The 15,387-nt window shown below is 49.2% G+C and overlaps 1 long non-coding RNA gene across 2 annotated transcripts; it reads right to left on the reverse strand.

The window, feature by feature from the left end:
• Positions 1-410: 410 nt before the first annotated feature.
• Positions 411-15,061, reverse strand: LOC142855577 (uncharacterized). Of its 2 annotated transcripts, XR_012911527.1 has the most exons (4): positions 14,940-15,061; positions 12,948-13,039; positions 7,770-7,925; positions 411-479 (listed from the first exon to the last, which is right to left on the reverse strand). It is a non-coding gene; the product is annotated as an uncharacterized LOC142855577 (long non-coding RNA). The 2 variants fall into 2 exon arrangements; XR_012911526.1 differs by lacking the exon at positions 411-479 and having other exon boundaries at positions 7,642-7,925.
• Between the last annotated feature and the right edge of the window lie 326 nt (positions 15,062-15,387).

Raw genomic sequence — 15,387 nt, forward strand, 5'->3', positions numbered from 1 at the left:
TCTAGTAAAATGGGGCCATCGGAAATGTGAACATCTGGGACAAGAGCTGGCTGTGAGGTGCTGTCCTCCCAACAGATCCCATCTGAGACAGCTGCCACTTACGGCCTCCTGTACTCCCCTCCCCAGCTACACATGGTGGTGCTAGGGTACGGACGAGATGGGACTGTAGCTGAAGGGGGTTCCGTCCAAGCAGCTCCCCAGAGGCTGCCCCTCCCCCGTGTTGGGGGCTTTGGTGATGCTGCTGTTTTTCGAGTCATCCATGTTCCTGTAAGTTAAGTAAGCACAATTAAGTCATTGTCTCCAAGCTGGAATTTTGTTTTATTCTTTAGTACATTTATTTGCTTGTGTGTGTACGTGAGTGTGCATGCTTGCACACATGTGCGCGTGTATGTGGGAGGAGGGGGTACATGCCACGGCACTCCTGTAGAGGTCGAAGGACAACTCGCAGGACTCAGTTCTAGTCTTCCACTCTGTGGGTCCTGGGGATTGAACTCAGGTCATCAGACTAGGCAGCCAGTGCCTTTACCCACTGAACCATCTCACTGGTCTCTCATCGACCACCTATTTGGGGTGAACAGGCATGAGTTCATGTCTCCCCAAGAAAAGTAATGCAACAGAACTCTTCAAAACAGCCTTTCCCCAACATTCGTTCACCCCGCATGGCTGGACGCCCCACTTCTCGCAGATGACGAGCTCACAGAATCCTCCAGGCTCTTTACACCAACACGGCTTCTGGACCCGGGCAGAATAACCCCCAGCCCGCTGCTGTGCTACATTTTCTTGGAAATCACTTTGTCGCCTGTCATCTCATTGGTTTTTGTTTTGTTGTTTTGGTTTTGTTTTTTGTTTAAGTTTTTTGCAACAATGAACTTTTTGCCATAGCTCTTCCTTCTTATGGAACCGAAGCATAAATTTCAGCTCTGATTGATTGAGCACCTTGCCTGACATTGTGCAGATGCGAGGGCGGGGAGCCCAGAGTCCCCAGGTCTTGCTTTCTTCGTTGGCTTCCTGGGTGCGGGAATTATTTCAGGACTTTTGATTTCACAAGAACAATTTGATTTTTTTGATTTTTCATATTTTTTTTATTTCTCCCTCTATAACTAAATGATTCCAAGACGTCAAGGAGAGGTCCCCATGTTCCAAGGATTGAGAGTTGTAGAGAGACTATGATAAATGTCTTTTCAAAAATAATATATTTATTTTTAACATGGAGTCTCTTGTAGCACAGGCTGGTCTTGAACTAGCTATACACCCAAGGGTGACCTTGAAGTTTTGAATCTCCTGCTTCACCTCCCACCTCCCAAGTGAGGCCTAGTTTTATGCTTTCCTAGGGATCAAAAACCTAGGGATCTGTGCATGCTGAGCAGAACTCTACTCAGGAGCTATATCCCCAGTCAAATAAAGGCCTATGTAAATGCATTCCCTCAGTAACTATTTGCTAGTGCCCCAAATGTACCCTCAGCAAGGACAAACACGTCACCAGGGTGAGCCTGATATACTCATACCTGTCCGTAAGCCCTGAGGACAGGCCCTGGTGGTGGAAGACAAGTCATTCCCGAGCTTGGCCGGACCACCTCGGCTGCCCTTGAGGCCCTGCTGGCTGGCAGGGCTGACAGACAGGTGGCTGTGAGGCCATCTGCTAACACAGCAGTGGGCACTCCGTGCCTGTGCATGGAGCTGCTGGGGGCTTAATGAATCTGTTCATGAGGAGAGAGGCAGAACGTGAGGCCAGTGTCAGGGACATCAGGCCTCTTGAAGGCTGAATGGAATTTACCAGGTGGACAGAGGACATTCATGATGAGCAAAGCATACAGACACAGAAGTCACAGCACATAGAGGACAGTGTGGGGGATGAAAGTGCGTGTGTGTGTCTGTGTGTGTGTGTGTGTGTGTGTGAGAGAGAGAGAGGGGGGGGGTGACTTCAATGTTTCTCTATCCTTCACCCCACAAGTGCCATCTTGCCCCCCAGCAGTCCTCTGCCTTAAGCTTGTCTGTGAGAAAAGCTGTCTTTGAATCTGTTCTTCTTAAGCCTGTCCCGGGCTTGGCTTCCAGAGGGACAGACACTCGATCCAGCCCAGAGCTGGGGAGGGACCGCTCTGGGAGCAGCTGGCCGGGTGGTGTTGACTCCAGATGGAAAGCCTTTGGAGAATTCTGAGTGACATCACACCACCCAACACCGTGCAAGTTGTGCCATGTGTCCCCCCCCCCCCCCCCCCCCGCCTGGCTAGCCCAGATTAAGGACCTTGGCTTGCTGGAGGCTGCGGGGAAGTAGAAATGGTATCTAGAACCAAGGGGTGCTCCCAATAGAGGCCTTCTGGCCATCCAGACTGGCTCTGAGCCCACCTAGGACGTGCACAAGTGCCCTTCATCTGTTCCCAGGGACTGGAGGCCAGTCTGCCCTCTATGCCCCTGGCTGGAAGAGAGTCCAGTATGGCTGCTCTGTGTTCTCCTGCTCAGCACAGAGTCTTGTCATCTCTTCTCTCAGCCAGGGCGCTGTTTCCAAAGGGTCACTGCCACTCTGCCATGTGGCTTTCTGCAGCTCAGCCCCAGGCCTGTTAAGCCCTGTTGAGCCAGGTGAAGAGCTGGGGCTGCCCCAGCCCTAGGCGGGAGGATGAAAGGGGAGCCCTGTCACAGCTGACATGGTCCCCCTGGGCTCTAGTCCAGGGCTTGGCTTTAGGGCACCATCTGTCACTGTGAGAGCTGATCAGGGACAAAAGGCTGGCAGGAGGGCTAGGAAGCAAGCCCTAGCGGCCTGCACAGGGGTTTGTGGGATGTCCCTCTTTGCCCGTCTCCTGCCACCATCACCCACCTGGGTAGCTTGGAACTGGGGCTGAAGGCCATGGTCGGCTCCCCGCTCAGGCTGGCTTCCACTGCCCCAACATCCCAGAGCGCTGTCTTCTGTGGAAGCCAGAGGGCATAGCCAGATGGTCTCCAGCCCAGACTAGCATCCAATTCCAGGCATCACTGCAGTCACCACAGAACCATAGGCATAGCTTGGCACTGGCATCAGCCACAGGAGGAGCTGCCTCGGGTTAGCACCTTGGCTGGCTTTCTGTCCTCTCCCAGGGAGCAGGGCACCGTCAGGGCACATAGCTGAATATGGCCAGGGACTCCTTTAGGTGGAGACACATCTCTGGCAGGGCACAGCCCTCGGAACGGGGACATGTCCATACAGGCTGGATAGCAGCAGGCCTACCTGTGTCCTCAGCAGACCAGTTTTGCCACCTGTCACTGTAGACACGTTAGGGAGATGCAGGGTAGACAGAAGCAAGAGATCGGGAGGAGAAGGGGGAAGAGGAAGGGGCAGAGAAGGAATCAGACGACAGGAGAGGGGAGAGAGGAGAAGAGCGACAGTGGAAGGGAGGTGGGGTTGGGTTACAGTTAACACTAGACCCCAAAGTTAGGCTGGAACCTTCACCACCTAATAGGTGTGAAAACCTAAGGTCTTTCGCTTTGGACCCTTTCTAATGCCTCCCCTCCAGCCTTTTGTTTTAGGACAGAGTCTCACTGTGTGGCTCTCACTGAACTAGAATTCACTTTGTAGACCTGGCTGGCCTGCCTCTCCTACATCTCACAAGTACTGGTATGAAAGGCATGTGCCACCATGCCTGGCAGGTTAGAAGATGGGGTGTTGGGGAGGGTACAGTTCTGACTTTAAGGACCCCACTGTGAACTAACACTTAATTTTCTTAGCCTTATCACTGGGCAGAATTTTTCTCATCTAGCTGCAAGAGAGCCTAGGCAATGTAGGTTTTTTTTTTTTTTCTGAACATTCATGGATCCAGAATGAAAACCTCAATGAAAAAGGAGACAATAGAAACTGGGACAGAGGGGGATAAAGAAGAGGGAACTCTTAGGAGGAAGAGGGCAACAGGAAACCACACAGGGGAAATTAACAGCCTTGCTAGACCTGACCTTGAGCCTCCCTGGCTCTCACCCCAGGATGGCTAGGTCTAGGGATCTGCCATAGATAAGATCCTGGGAGACCAGATCCTTCCCTTGTCCAGAGATTGCTAAGACTGCTATGAACTGGGAGTACAATGTGGATTTTGTGTGTGTGTGTGTGTGTGTGTGTGTGTGTGTGTGTGTGTGGTTTCCCAGGAAAGGTCTATGTCTAACACCAAGAGAGAAGAGCAAATCAAAGGGCTTGGGAGATGACTCAGTTAGTAAGTTGTTTATTGTATTAACTGACATGGGGACCTGAATTTGATGCCCAACACCATGTAAAATACCCAGTGACGGAGAGGCGGAGACAGAAAGCTCTCCAGGGTTTGCTCCCAATAATTTCTTAAAAATAAAAAGGCAGGAGCCAGCAAGATGACTCAGTGGGTAACCTGATGATCTGGGTGCCATCCTTGGGACCCACAGGGCAGAAGGTGAGGATCAACTCCTGCAAACTGTCCTCTGACGACCACACGTGCACAGTGTTATGTGCATACTAAGTAAAAGTGTAACACAAGGCACACACACATTTTCTAGTAAGACAGAAAGCAAATAAATCAGTAAGCAAACTAATGTCAGCCTCTGGCTTCTGTACCTATCCCCCCTACACACGTGTACACACTCACTCACGCACATGTGCACACTCACACATGTGTGCACACTCAGGATATTCAAATAAACTAAGTAAAATAAAAATAAAGAAGATAAAGGTCAAGGTCAAACTGTCTCTTAAGCTGAGGAAAGGCTTCTGGGTATAGCCGGGGAGCAACGTCAATAGAATTAAGTAGTTTTTTTGGCACTTAAACAAGAACTTGTGGGGCTTTCTTCAAGGTAGTAAAGGTATATACACTGGATAGGACTGTCCCGTGTAGCAATTAGGCTGCAATTGGCTTCACATGATAGAAAACTCATCCGAAACGTTCAACAAGGGCATCTGCATCGCTCAAAGCAACAAGTCCTGAGGACTCCATCCAGGACTGGCTAATTCAGCATGTCCTTGATGCTCGGGCTCTTGTCCCATCTCCCAGAACCCTCTTAGTGCTTCCTTTTAGATATAAGGTGGCAGTCAGGCGCCAGGAATAATACCCTTCCAAAATTTCTTTCTAAATTTTTATTTTATTTATTAGTGTGGGGGTGGGGTGGAAGGTACACGCAGAGGCGTGTGTGTGGAGGTCAGAGGATAACTTTTGGGAATTGGTTTTCTTCTAGATTTCAGGGATCAATCTCAGGTTGTCAAGCTTGCACAACAAGCCCTTTGGCCTGATAATGCCATCTCACCGCCCTTTAGATCTAACTTTTGAATGTCTGCATGTGTATGTCTGTGTTCACATGTGGGTGCACATGTATGTCAGGTGTGCAGGGGAGGTCAGCATCAGGATTCTTCTTCAAACACTCTCTACCTTAATTTAAATTAAAATTTAATTTGTTTTAATTTGATTTTTATATGTATGAGTGTTTTGCCTGAATGTTATGTCAGTGAACCACATGAGTGTGTGATCCCCTTGGAGGCCAGAAGAGGGTGTCGGGTCACCTGGAAGTAGAGTTATAAATGGTTGTGAGCTGCCATATGAGTGCTAGGAACTGAACCCAGATCCTCTGGAAGAGCAGCCAATGCTTTTGACTGTTGAGCTGTTGTGGAATATTATTTTAATATATGTTACATCTGGGCTAGAGAGATGGCTCAGAGGTTAAGAATACTGGTTGTTCTTGAAGGTGTTCTGAATTCAATTCCCAGCAACCACACGGTGGTTCACAACCATCTGTAATAAGATCTGGCACTCTCTTTTGGCATGCAGGCACACATGCAGGTTTAACACTACAGAAATAATAAATAAATAAATCTTAAGAAACAAAGATGCGTTACATTTGTTTATGCTATGGAACATTTGTTTGATGATGCAAAACTATGCTGTAGTAAGAGCGGCGGGCTGCGTCCCGCCACCCTGCTAGCTTTACCAGAAATAATTACACGGAAACTGTATTCTTTTAATCACTGCCTGGCCCATTAGTTCCAGCCTCTTATTGGCTAGCTCTTACATATTGACCTAACCCATTTCTAATATTCTGTGTAGCACCACGAGCTGGCTTACCAGGAAAGATCTTAACCTGTGGCTGTCTGGAGTGGGAGAATCATGGCGACAGCCTGACTCGGCTTCTTTCTCCCAGCATTCTGTTCTGTCTACTCCACCTACCTAATTTTCTGTCCTATCAGGGCCAAGCAGTTTTCTTTATTAATTAACCAATGAAAGCAACAGATAAATACAAGACCCACCTCCATCACTGTGCTGCATTCTTTTATGTTGCATTTGTTTAACTCTGTGAAGCTGTGCTACTTTGCCTGCCTAAAACACGTGAATGGTCTAATAAAGAGCTGAATGGCCAATAGCAAGGCAGGAGAGAGGATAGGTGGGACTGGCAGGCAGAGAGAATAAACAGGAGGAGAAATCTGGGAGGAGAGAAAAAAGGAGCAACAAAGAAAGGGCCAGTCACCCAGCCACACAGCCAGACATGGAATGAGAAGGAAAGAAAAGATACATAGAAAGAGAGAGAAGTAAAAGCCCAGAGGCAAAAGATAGACGGGATAATTTAAGACAAGCTGGCTAGAAATAAGCCAAGCTAAGACCAGGCATTCATAAAAAAAGAATAAGCCTCTGTGTTTTTAGTTGGGACCTGGTTGGTAGGCCCCCCAAAAGTAAAAAATAATCAACTACATTGAGCCATCTCTCCAGTCTCCCCACCTAATTTTTGAGATAGAATTTTTCATCACATCTGGAATTGGGAATTAAGCTAGCTGGACTGGCCAAGAGCCAGTCTTCTCATCTTCCTGCCTCTTCCTCCCGACGCCAAGATGTCAGGTGCATACCCCATGCTTACATCTTAGGGGGACTGAACTTGAATGGCAGGCTCTCTACTAACTAAGCCAGCCCCTCAAGCCAGTTTTCCTGATGTTTTTAGATCGGAAGAACCCTGCTTCTGCCATTGAATGCTGCAATTCCATGCATATGCTGCCATGTTTGCCACCCACCCCAAACTGCTTGCGAAGGAAGCATTCTCCTGGCCAGTTGTTTGGAGAGCATCCTTTCCCAGAACTTTTCTATCAGGACGGCCCTTATCTTGACTAGACTGGGCACATCTTCATCCCTAGGTCAACCGCAGGGAAGGATGAAGGGGCCCACCCTTTCCCACGAGGTGGACAGTTTAGCTGGTTCATGAGGCATCACCTAGGACATTCTCTGAGCACATTGAGTCTGGATCATGAGCAAGGGCAAAGTTCTACTTTTCTTTGTCTTGTTGTCAAAGAACTAAGGAACAAAGGGTGTTGGTGTGGTTGAGGGCAGACATTAATAATCAATCATAGCACTTTCTCAGTTAGAACCAGTCAAAGAGTTGGCACATGAAATGAAAATGTAGGGCTGGAGATATGGCTCACTGGTTATGAGTGAGGACTGCAGAGGATCCAGGTTCAATCCCCAGCCCCCATATGATGAATCACAACTGCTTATACCTCTAGTCCAGGGGATCTGATCTCCTCTTCCAGGCTCTGTGGGCACTAGGCATGCATGCAGTACACAGATATACATGCAGGCGAAACACCCACACACTTAAAATAAAAACAATAAAACTCAAAAAAAAAAAAGAATCAGAATATGTTATCCAGGTCTTAGCAGGAAGTAAAGAAGCCATGATTTAAGCGTTTGGGAGTTTTATTTGTTTTCCCAGTGCTGGGGATTGAACACAGACCTTTCGATCACTGGCAAGCATTCTACATCTAAATGAGTCTCAGCAACAGTTCCAGACCCTCCTTGCTTTTTGAAGCAGGGTCTTACCATGTAGCCCAGGTTGGTTTTGAACTTGCAATCCTTCTATCTCTGGTTCTCAAGTGCTAGGCTTGCACGCATGTGGTACCATGTCCTCGGGGCAACTTTTGTCATTTCCTCATGTGGGACCTCTAGAGAAAGAGGTCTATGAACTCCTCAGCGTTCCTTCCAGAAGGTAGACAACACCTGGATTAATGACCCATTCCTAATAGACAGTAGCTGACAGGTGGGGTGTGACTTCTTTTTTTCTTTTTTGGAGACAGGGTTTCTCTAGTCCTGGTTGTCCTGGAATGCACTTTGTAGACCAGGCTGGCCTTGAACTCAGAGATCCACCTGCCTCTGCCTCTAAGTGCTGGGATTAGCAGTGCGCACCACTACGCCTGGCTCAGGGCAGTATAGTTTATTCATTTCTCCTTCACACCTTCTGCTCTGGGGGAGTCAGCTTCCATGCCATGAGGCATATGTATCGGTAGCCCTTTGGGGTGGAGCCAGGCCATTCTACCAACAGCCATTTAAGAACCAGCTCTTCAAGCCTAGCAAAGCTTTCAGATGACCGAAGCCCCCACCGACATTTGGACTGCACCTCACGACAGACCCCAAGCCAGTTCCCCCAGCTAAACCACCTTCAGATTCCCGGCCCACAGAAATCTCCACAGAACAAACGTTTATTGTTTCAAGTCAGCAAGTGCTGGGTAGTGTGCTGTGTAGGCAGAGCTGGCACTGAGGGAAGCAAACGATCCAGCTGGGGTGCACAGTCCAAGGAGGTACACCACCCTCAGAAGGCCCGAGTCTGGCTTGTGAGATGGCTTAGGGGTCACACATCAGATATCCTGCATATATTTCCATTATGATTCAAAACAATAGCAAAATTACAGTGAGGAAGTAACTAACAACAAAATAATTGTACAGTTGGGGGTCAGCACAACATGAGGAACTGTCTCAAAGGGTTGCAGCATTAGGAAGGTTGAGAACCACTGGCATAGTGGATAAAAGCACTTGCTACCAACCAGGATGACCCGAGTTCAATCCCCAGGTCCCACATATGGGAAAAAAGAAACAACTCTTGTGAGTTGTTATCTGATCTCCACACCTGTACCTGCCACATGCATGCCTACAAATTAGCTAAATAAATAAGTTTTAAAAAATTAAAATTGAGAAGGGCAGAGTCAGCTCGTGACCTTGAGTGGGGGGGGGACAGTCAGCTCGTGGCCTTGAGAAGGTGGGGCAGGGTCAGCTCGTGGCCTTGAGGGGGGGGCAGGGTCAGCTCGTGGCCTTGAGAGGGTAGGGCAGGGTCAGCTAATGGCCTTGAGAGGGTGGGGCAGGGTCAGCTAATGGCCTTGAGAGGGTGGGGCAGGGTCAGCTCGTGGCCTTGAGTGTGTGTGTGGGGGGTCAGTCAGCTCGTGGCCTTGAGTGTGTGTATGTGGGGGGCAGTCAGCTCGTGGCCTTGAGTGTGTGTGTGGGGAGGCAGTCAGCTTGTGGCCTTGAGAGGGTGGTGCCCTTTGTTCCTCCTGGGCCTCGTCTTAATCCCACCCCTCTGCCTGGCAGGAACTGAACCTCCAAGTCCCTGTTTGTTCCTCTCCCTGCCACTCTCCAGCATGATTCTGGAAGTTCAGAAGATGCTGCTTCCATCTCTGTTTCTCAACTGGAGCAGACAACTAAGCCAACATTCAGGAACCTCTGGTCACAGAGTCTGGATCTTCTGGGATGTGTGACCCAGTCCTGTCCAATCATAATAGGCATTGAGGCTTTTGTTAGGAATGCTGGGATAAATATGATCCTATCTTTCTGATGTGAACAAGAGCAGGCTTCTGGTGACCTATGTGGGACCACCCAGGGGACCTCGTCTGGGACAGGGAGGTGGTAAAGGTGACAGAAGAAAGCTAAGAAACAGAGTCCATGAGGATTGTATTCGGAGGCTAGATTAACACGTACCGAGAGCCCAACCTCGACCTTATCCTGGGGCTCCTCAGCCAGTAAGCTAAGCATTTCCCTTTTAAAATTTAAACCAGTTTAGGTCTGGTTTTTGGTTACAAGGCAAATGAAAGCATGAATGTGATGTTAAGCACACAGAAGAGACCCCCATCACGCAGATGCTGCCAAGCGTGCAGCTGTTCCATGCTGTGCAGAGCGAGTATCCAGATGTTCATCTACACTGCTCTTGTTTCGGCCAGATGTTTAGCATCTTAGAGATGGGGAGGTTAACATGACCTCATGCTCAACCAAAGGCATCCTGTATCCGTCCTGTCTCTGTGCTCTGGGGTGGGGGGTTGGGGAGTAGTCTAAGGCCTCTTTGCTCCTAGCCTTTTCCAGGTGGCCATGCACCCTGGGGCAGGTGCTAAGTTTTGTGTCATGTAATGCCATGTCCTTACTTGTCCCCTTCACCAGAACTCTTTAGGATCCATACTTGGCATAAAGAGGCAGCTCAGGTGGCTGTCTGATAATCCGTGTTGCACGAAGAGAGGAGCCCATTGATTTCTATTGACTCTGTAAATGAAGATGCTCTGAAGAACGAGGCTGTCAGACACAGGGCTGCAGAGCGGAGTTTAGCCCAGAGGAGAGAATGCAGGCCAAGCAAAGCGCAGTGGGGCCAGAAAGCAAAAGAAGGTTCAAATGAAGACCAAACTGTCCTAGAGTCCAGGGGGAAAAGAGGGCGTAACAGACCATAAAAATGGGCAGAGAGAGAGAGAGAAAAAGGGACGGGGGAGAGGGAGAGGGGAAGAGAAGGGCTAGGGACGCAGCAGGGAAAGAGGCCACATGGGGGTCTGGGGAGATGCCCTGAGGGGTTAGGTGCTGGCCGTACAAGCATGAGAACCAAAGTTTGGATCCCCAGGTCTCCTGTATCTCTTTATCAGTGGCTCACACTGGAAAATACGGCCAGGCATAGTGATGAGTGCTCACAGTATTGGGAAGGGTGGAGACAGGAAAATCTCTAGAGCGTGTTGGCTAGCCAGGCTAGCAGCAACAGTGAAAGATTACATCTTGAGAAATAAGGTGGAGTAGGATAGAGTTGGTTTCTGACCGCCATACTGGCACAGTGCACACACGCAATGCACACACATGCACACATGCACAAAGGAAGATACAAAGTGTGAGTATTTGGGCTAAGATACACTGTATTTTGGTGACATCTTTAAATCTTAGCAATTAAATCAATCAAGGCTTCTTTTTTTTTCTTAAATTATATTATTTTATATACATGGGTGCTTTGCCTGCCTCTATATATGTGTATGTGTGGTGCCACAGAGATCAGAAGATGGTGTTTAATTCCCTGGAACTGGGGTTATAACCCATTGTAAGTGCCCTGTGGATGCTAACAGCCAAACCAGGTTCCTTTTCATGTTCAACAGCTGCCCTCAGTGTTTATTCTCTTTTGTTTGTTTGGTTGGTTTTTGGAGACAGGGTTTTTCTGTGAAGCAGTCCTGGCTGTCCTGGAACTCGCTTGGTTGACCAGGCTGCCTCGAACTCACACAGATCCATCTGCCTCTGCCTCCAGAGTGCTGGGATTAAATGCGTGCACCACCAACGTCTGGTCAGTGTTTATTCTTGACCACACCCAATCTGTCCCACAGATCAGAAGGGAAAACGTCAAGGCATGGTCATCATGAAAGAACGCCTGGTGTGAACATCATGGCTGCAGAGACAGGACAAAGACACCTGGCAGACCACACGATTCTGGGGATTCTGTATGCAGGAGGCGCGAGCCGCTTGGGACACACTGGCTAGAGTGAGTTTCACAGCCTCACCTAAGCTTCAAAGGGAGAAGAGGCAGACACTGCTAACGTAGGCATAGACACGGGGTGGCCACCCTTATCAGCTATCACAGAGAGCCGGCTGCTTCCAGAGCGGCCTCAGATGCCGGGGGGAAAGAGTTTGGAGGCTCTGATGGTCCATGCTCACACAAGCTCTCTCTGTCCTTTACTGGCTTGCACATGCCTTGTGCATTTGTGTGTTATCCCTTGGAGCATCCACCCACGGACTTCTTATTTCATCTGGAGGCTCCTTTTGCAACTGGGAAATTCCTCCCTCCATGGTATAATGTTACCACTGTGTCTGTGGGGTTGGTGTGGGTTGCTTCTGGATCCTGGGAAAGGGAATGAGAACCTCACACAGGATAGGCAAATGCTCTATCCCTGAGACACAGTTCCAACCCTGTTTTCTCCCTCCTTCTCTTCTCCCTCCCTCACTATATTATTATTATTTTGGTTTTTTAAGAGAGGGTCTCTGGCCTGGAACTTACTATTTAGATCAGGCTGGGATCCTTCTAGCTCTGGCTCCCGAGTGCTGGGATTAGAAGCGTGTGCCACAATGCCTCTGTGCTCTTCCACCTTTATTTGTTTGTATGTGTGTGGACACATGCGCATGGCATGTATGTGGAAGCCAGAGAACAATATGTAGGAGATGGCTCTCTCTCCATACCATGTAGGTTCCTAGAACTGAACCCAGTTATTAGGCTTGAGAGTACTTTCTTTTTCCCTTGGCACTATACTCCTTCCCTCTCTCCCTCCCTCCCTTCCATCCTTCCTCCCCTCCTTTCTCCCTTCTCCTTCTCCTCCCTATTTTTTTTATCTTCATCTTCACCGTATTTGTCTTCCTCATCTTTGTCTTTGCCTAGTTTTCTTCTGTTTTAGGTTTCATGTAGCCCAGGCTGGCCCAGAACTCACAGCCCTCCGGCCTGAGCCACAGCACGGGAATTACAGGCATTGTTACCACACATCGCCCTGACTCTGTTTTATAACAAAGTGGATATCAAGGGTCTCACACAGACAGGATATCGAGGAGAACTTCCAGAAACTCCGTGGGCACACAAGGAGTCTCCGGACAGGCAATATTTGGATTTGTACTATTTCCTTGTGCTTTCTGCTTGCCAGTTTGTGTGCTTAAGAAGTTTGCCCGACAGATTTCATTTAAAGTACCCTGGGCCAGGGAGATGGTCATACATACACGCAGGCAAAACATTCATACACATACATTGGTAAAATACATATTTTAAAATACAAAAATGTAATACTTTGATAGTGCTGTTGGAAGAACTTTGGCTTAGAAGCTCAGCTCCTGGGAACTGTGGTTTTAGCGACTGAGCCCCTCACATTTGGCACGTATCCAAAAGAAGCTGTGCACTGCGGCCAACCCGGGGACCAAGATTAGTCTCTGGGAGGGGAGAGGTGCCATCCACCAGACAAAGTTTACCTTTCAGGACTGACAGCCTCAGATCTTGGAGAGTCACACTTAGTTTCCTTTGGGTGGCCCTGTCCTGAATGCAAATTCTTCTTGGAGAAAACCTAGAGGCAGAGAACACGTGCGGTATCTGAGAATGTGGAATGCCCTGATGTGGACTTGAGTATTCTCTCCCACAGGAAGGAGCGACGCTTCCTGGAGAGCTGCCTGTTTCCAGGTCAGCGACTAAGATAAGCTCAGAACATCTTGTCCTAGAAAGCAAGTAAGATCTCACACAGCAGCAGGACCATGACAGGAGGACTCAGGTGCCAACCTGAAGGCGGCAGCACTGGATAAATGGGGCCATTTGCATATGCAAAGTCCTTGAGTTCAAAATGCTAATACATTGGGGAGCTGGCTCAGTTGGTAAAGTGGTTGCTGCACAAACATGAAGACCTGAGTTCAAATCCTTAGAACCCATGAGGGGGGAAAACTCACCACTGACAAAAGAACAGTGATGGTAGCTACTGGAGAGGCGGAGACAGGCCTTGGCCTTGCTGGCCAGTCAGCCTAGCTGAGTCAGTGAGCTCCCGTTTCAGTGAGAGACAGTTGCCTCAAAAAATAGGGTGAGAGGGGGGCTCGAGAAATGGCTCAGTGGTTAAGAGCACCAGCTGCTCTTCCGGAGGACCTGGGTTCAATTCCAGCACCTACAGGGCAGCTCATAACTGTAACTCCAGTTCCAGAGAATCGGACACCCTCACACAGACACACATGCAGGCAAAACATCAATGCACATAGAACAAAAATAAATAAATTATAACAAAAATAGGGTGAGAGAGACCAGGGAAGAGGCAGCATTGACTTCTGACCTCCATATGCTCACAGGCACACACATAGACAGCATTGACTTCGGCTCCACGTGCTCACATGTTCACATGTACACACACAGACAGCACTGACGTCTGGCTCCACGCGCTCACATGCACATGTACACACATAGACAACACATTTTTTAAAAGAGATTTTTGGAGGACTTTTAGGAAGACACCTTGTCTTTCTGAGACCTGACTAAATAGAAGAGGAAATTTTAAAAAACAGTCTTTGGGGGCTCCCAACAATACAGTGAACTTGAAAACTAGTTGACCAATTTTCTAGGGTTCTTCCAACCTCCATCCCTACCTCCTGGCTTCTCCAGGCCATTAGAGATTCATTCCTTTGGAATAAGAATGATCTTGGGTAGAATGATATTTTGGTAAGAATATCCTTTGAACAAGTTTGTGAACTACTTTGCTTGAAGACTGTGAGGGCGCAAGTGGGAAGTCCTTGGGGGTCCTAGGTCTGGAGCCCAACTGGAGGAAGGCCAAGGGCCAAGGATTTGTCAGCCTCTTCTAGGGGAGGAAAACTTCCAGGCTGGCCATGCCAAGTTCAGCTCCTTAGGGGCCTGTCAGTCCAGCAGGCCGAAAGAATGGCAGGGAGGCAGAGCTGGTGACACACCCCAGGTGCTCCCGTCATGGTGTCCCTCTGGGAGACACTAGCTGTTCTCCCTCCCTTGTTCTACATGAGTGAATCCCTCCTCCAACAACCCTATATGTCACTGCTCAGTCCCACAGCCACTTCAGACTCCAAGTCCCCCGCCCCCAGGTCTCATTCACCCAGCAGTTCCCCATTACCAAGGTTTTCCCTATGTGGGAGCTGGCGCCGTAGAGGAAGGGGAAGCTATCTGGGTCCCGGATTGTGTTTTCTCTTAACCCTCACTCTAGTTGTCCAGCTGTCTTGACCAGCTCAGCTTCTCCTGTGAGTGCCCCGATCCCTAAAGTCTGACAAGCTTTCTCCAGGCACCCCCCACCTGAGTGTCTAGGCTGCTCCCAGCACCCTGGCTCCTCACTTTCATACTTTCCGGTTGCTCTTCTCATCTGTGTGTTGATGGCACCTGTGTCTGTCCTCACTCTGTGGATTGCTGACCACCTCTCTGTCCTCTCTCCTCTTCTACCTCCTCCCCTCCCCTCCCTCTGCTCCCTTACTTACCCTGCACCTCCAGAGCCATCGCCTGAGGACCAAGATCAGCACCATGTCCCCAGACTATCTCCATTAGTGAGGCTGTGAGGCCATCTCTTCCCTGAAGGACCCCCACAGACACTGACCTTCAGAATCCTGTCCCCACACGCCCTGGCCCTTGGCTAACAGGCCTTGGCGGCACTTCCTTGCTCTGACACCTGGCCTTTGCCTGACCTCATGAGCAGGCCCGGGCGCCAGCCTCGGCCCTCCCTGACTGGCCCATCCCCTGGCCGCCCCAGCCTGGCTTATGACATCTTTCCACTGAGCAGCCCTTATTTTGAGAGGGCAAACCCAGTGGCGCCCACAGGCATGTACACATGCTAACACACGTACACACACCCTGTCCCTCTAGCTCCCCAATGCCGCACGGACTGGCCTTCAAATCTGGCTGACCGTGTTTATTTTTCTTCCTGTAATT

The sequence above is a fragment of the Microtus pennsylvanicus genome, chromosome 8 (assembly GCF_037038515.1).
Source record: "Microtus pennsylvanicus isolate mMicPen1 chromosome 8, mMicPen1.hap1, whole genome shotgun sequence".
NCBI lineage: Eukaryota > Metazoa > Chordata > Mammalia > Rodentia > Cricetidae > Microtus > Microtus pennsylvanicus.